The sequence below is a fragment of the Berghia stephanieae genome, unplaced genomic scaffold (assembly GCF_034508935.2).
Source record: "Berghia stephanieae isolate SIO BIC M18660-M18661 unplaced genomic scaffold, UCSD_Bste_1.3 scaffold1877, whole genome shotgun sequence".
Classification (NCBI taxonomy): domain Eukaryota; kingdom Metazoa; phylum Mollusca; class Gastropoda; order Nudibranchia; family Aeolidiidae; genus Berghia; species Berghia stephanieae.
The window spans coordinates 1-5000 of NW_027622931.1; the positions used below are offsets into that span (position 1 = coordinate 1).

The 5000-nt window shown below is 38.2% G+C and overlaps 1 long non-coding RNA gene across 1 annotated transcript in view; it reads left to right on the top strand.

Moving 5' to 3' along the window:
• Positions 1-4404: 4404 nt before the first annotated feature.
• The window catches only part of LOC144961243 (uncharacterized), a 5240-nt gene continuing 4644 nt past the window's right edge, over positions 4405-5000 (top strand). The window contains exon 1 of the long non-coding RNA XR_013643105.1: positions 4405-4539. This is a non-coding gene — a long non-coding RNA (uncharacterized LOC144961243). The remainder of the gene's footprint in view (positions 4540-5000) is intronic.

The window sequence follows — 5000 nt, forward strand, 5'->3', positions numbered from 1 at the left end:
CATCTTTTTTAAAATTTCAACTTGTTGAAAAGTTCTCTGAGCTTTTGCTCTTCTGCAGGAGAAATATTTTCCCCGGAAGCTTTTTTCCCCTTTTTTTTTATGGGAAAGTATCCAGCAGAATCCACTTGTTTTACGCTTGCGAACCCCATTGTTGATTAAAATGGGTCAATGCAGTATTTGGGTATGGGGCATTTAACCCAAACCCCGGGTTATCCCTTTTACCCAGACGTCGGGGGCCTTTTTTATTCGCATTTTTCCTTGCCATTGAAACAAGAACACACGGGGCCTTTTTTTTTTCCCTTTCTTATTTTTTTTTTTTTCCTTTTTGTATCACATTTGCATGGTGCGAAATAGGGGGTTAAACTTTAAATTGCGTTTTTTAAAATTTTTGTTTGAAAAATGCTAAAAGTTAAAGCCTCAAATTCCATTCGACTTGGCGTTTTTTTTTGGGGGGGGATCATTTTCCTTAAAACCGCCGATAAACTTCTCTATTTTTTGCTACCCCCCCCCCCCCCCACCTATTTAGGGCCCGGAAATAAGGTGAGTGAAACCTTAATGGTCCTACCGAGAAAGTAAGTCTTGAAAGAAAGCGGCAAGCGCCGTAAGATATAAGAACCAATGAACGCCGTCTCTGGAAAGGGTTTGTTTATATATTTTGAAAATACTGAGGTCATAAATTATTCTGCCACATTCCCCCCCTTCTTTTTTAGAAACGCGTTTGGGTTTGGGGTTCATATATTTTTTTTCCCCCACACGTACCCCCCCCCCCCCCCCCCCCACCACACACCACATTCAAAAACTTTTTCACACAACCACAATTGACTCTTGAAATCTCATCCTCGGTGAAAAAATTATTACAGAGAGATGGAACAGAATTAAAATGAAAAAATAATAATAGAAATGATAATAACAAACAAAAAAACATCAAGATGTACGGTGGTGTGTAAAGATGACTGCAACGGGGAAATGATGAGATGCTGTTGCGCTGTTGCTGGCGCTGTGCGGTGCTGATGATAAATGTAGATGATGATGATGATTGAGATGAGAATGTGATAATGAGGGTGAAAAAAATATTGCTCATAAAAAGGGAACAACACAAAACAAACAATTTAAATTTGGGTTTTTCACCTGGCCCAATTCTTGCATCCAACCACACCCAACACCTGCAATCATACACTTTTGCACTTCTTTAAAAATCTATGTCTTTTTAAATGCTTAATCAAAAATATAATATATTAAATATATCTAATTTTAATTTTATATATTATATAAATTTTTAATAAATATATATATATAAAATATATAAAAAAAAAAAAAAAACCCCATTAAAAAAAAATTAAATAATGATAAATATTTTTTAAAAATTATATATGATAAAATTTAACTGTCTTTTTTTACTTCCATGCTGTTAATTGCTTGTGATCAACACACATATGGGTTAAAATATTTACCCATCAATTAGAGGTGTTGCTATGTCATTTAAATTCCCTTTTCGGGGTCCAATACTCTTCAGTCGTAACGTCACTTCCTTCTTAATGACGCATGGTAACTTAGTAACACTGGCTCTAAACTATCGGAAACAATGGCGGACGCCCGTATGAAATACTTCCCCGGCGAGCATAAAAGCGTATCCAGAGGGGAAAAAACATAAATTTTGATCATGTTTTGACTTTTACCACAGTCTGCCACAAGGCATTGAAAAGTTATAGCCAGCAATGAAGATAAAAAGTAAATGATTTTCTTTGTTTTAGAACCAAGATGGCCGCCGTTGCCGGGGGTGGCGTGACATCGACTATTGAATCCAATTACCAGGGATTTTTTGACCAATCAAAACATGGAATTTGTGACACATCTTCACACGTTATCGGACCAAACATGGTTGGTTTGTCTATAATCAATAATGTGAATGAAATCGACCTCTCTCTGATCATTGTTATTGTTTTTATACCGCCAAATGCGTGGGCTAGTTATAACACGTTTTCTCGATCATATTATAAACGTTTTTTTGTTTTTTTAACATTTAAACTGAACGTACAGTATTAATACGTTTTTAACTCACATTTTCTCACTGCAATTGGATGTAAAGTACCTACAGCACGAACAGTGATATCAGACCTCAGCCTATAATGTTTTCAAGTGTTTCTATTAGCTTTCCCTCCACCCCCCCCCCCCCCCTGTAAAATGCTTTGTTTGAGCACATTTAAGTGGATATTGCTCTATATAAAAAAAGCTTGTGCTCAAGTTTGTGCTCTTATCGTAGCCATCGTTATGTTATAGCCTGACACTGAAATCCAAAAGGACTGGCAGGTTTGACGTCATTATTTGTTTTTTGCACGCCTAGTTAGTTATCGTTAGTAGTGTCATGGAAACAAGTAATTTCATTGGTTGAACTATTGAAACAACTCACGATTTGTTTTTCTTTTGTGGCCAAAGACTGGCATTTTGACGTCATTTTTTGATCAGTGTTCAGGCCATAACTTTACGAAGACCACGATCAAATACGAGGTAGCTATATAAGTTGAACATGATGCCATTGAGCAAAACCACCAATCGTAAGCAGCTATTAAACGTCGATAAAAAAAACACAAAACTAAACTCGAAGTTGACATTTCATAAAACATCCTGGACATCCATTGTTGTTTTGAATACGACGACAAAAAACAACAACTAGCCATATACTACTTTTAAACAACAACATCAACAACATCAACAACACAACGTGGAGATCTAAGGGACAGCGTGGCTCAGCGGTATGGTCTTTGCTTCGTAACCAAGAGGTACCGAGTTCAACTACCAGTCGCGCTGTATGCCCTTGAGCCCTAGCCTAAGCTCACTTTGCGGCGCGCTGCATTGCGGTTGACGCCTGGGTTATTCCAGTCTTCCCTTGGAATATATCCTAAAGAAAAACTTTCCCCTCGGGTATGAACAGAGAGAATTTATTTATTATCTATTTATTATATGTATTACCCTTCCATGTGCTCGAGGTCATGGTAACATTGTAAAGTGTGCTCCCCCCAAAAAATTGAGCTTTATATAGCGCAATATCCACTAAATGTGCTCAAAGCTCTTTACAAGGGTCCCTGGTCAACAGCAACATTTAACACGTAGGACGGGACATGACGCCTGTTAGACGATATTACAATTTTTCGGACAAAGACAACGCTGTTTACGGCCAGGTACTCATTTTACACCTGAGTACGGTGAGAGAATGTGAGTAAAGGGCCTTTTCCAAGGACTCAACTATGCGCGTGCGCGAGGCTCGAACCCAGAACCTTCCGATCCGAAAGCGAGTGTCATACCGCTACACCACATAGCCGCACAAATGACCAGATAATGAAAGGTGTTCACAGTTTGAGAAATATCCAACGTCACAATTGGCCAGTTCGCCTGGCATGACACATGGGTTTGGCAGTGTGTCTACATTTATTGAAAAATGTCCAATCGTTGTACAGCAACAATCATGTAATCGATGACTAGGTTGGACGAAAACATGAATAGAGATCGCTCTCATTGATTATACTGATGATGATAGTTATCATTAATAACATCATCATCATCATCATCATCATCATCATCATCATCATCATCATCATCATCATCATCATCATCATCACCATCATTCTAATGAGTGTCAGTATAAATGACGATTTCTTGCAGAAAACTGGGATGTGCACTGTTTCAGACATCATCAGACCGAGACGCATCCCCGAAACGCTGGACTCTACAAAAAAAAAGGAACAGGGCTACTCCCCAGTAGATCCTGGTTGTTGTCGATATCTTTCTGACCTTCAACCCCCCCCCCCCCCCCCTCCACCCCTTCTATTCCTATTCTATTTCCTATTGTCTATTTCAAGTTGGTGTAGCTGAATCTGACGGAAAGCACTGTAGATAGATTAGCGCTCCTGCAAAGGGTAAAAGGCAATTCTTGTTGTCCCTTTAACGCTTTAGAAACGGGGATAAACTCGGCTCCGTAGTCCTTATGGCGTCAGAGAAGTCGTGACGTTGCACCTAAACCAGACCTGCCTAGTACTATGAAAAAATTCATAGAATTACGAATTTTTGGCTCCAGCTACAGAACTGCATTCTTCTCTTTAACTCAATAAATCTTATTGAAAAGGAAAGTTTAGTTCCTCAGAACCTATAATCAGAACTTAGGAGCGTTTAATTTTTGGATCATGTTGAAGGTAAATTATTTATATCTAAAGCTATTTAAAGTGGAATTTTCTTTTTTTTTTCCCCTTGGAAATTACGAATGTTTGAAATTTCAAGTAGGCAGCTCTGATCTAAACGAACTTTTAGAATTTAAAAAACAATATTTTTGGATTCTAAATGATTTTTGAAATAGCCTATCACCACAACTGGCTCGATTCTCACAGCGGCCTTATCTCCAGTTCTATTTTGTATTAGCTGACGTGTTCGACGGTATCTATTAACCAACTGCATTGTGCATCATTTATCTGTGGCGCTTGTTTGCTTCTGTGTCGTCCTGCAATACAGTTCCAATTCTATAATCATCCTTGTGGGCAAATCATTAATCTGGTAAGTTCTTCTCAGTTTTTGTTTATTCTTCTACGTAAAAATCCTGTATTTTTTTGCTTTTTTAAAAAAAAATTATTTGGGCACAGGTACTATAATTACCTACGTTTTCCAGTCTTTTCACCCACCATATCAATGGGGATGTTCTATATTACCTTTCCATGTGCTCGAGGTCAATGGTCGCATTGCAAAGTGTGTTCAAAGTGAGCCACATAGTGGAAAGTGTTCACAGGTTTTGAAATATCTAACACAACGATTGGTCAGTTTGTTCAGCTAGACCCATGGGTAAGTTTACAACTTTCATAAACACAGCAACGTGTTTACATTTATTGAGAAATGTCCAATCGTTGTACATGACAGCAACAAATCATGTGATCGATGACTAGGTTGGACGAAAATGTGACTATAGATCGCCCTCATTGGACTAACACACAAACCATTTGTAACATAAAACGTTTGCAGTC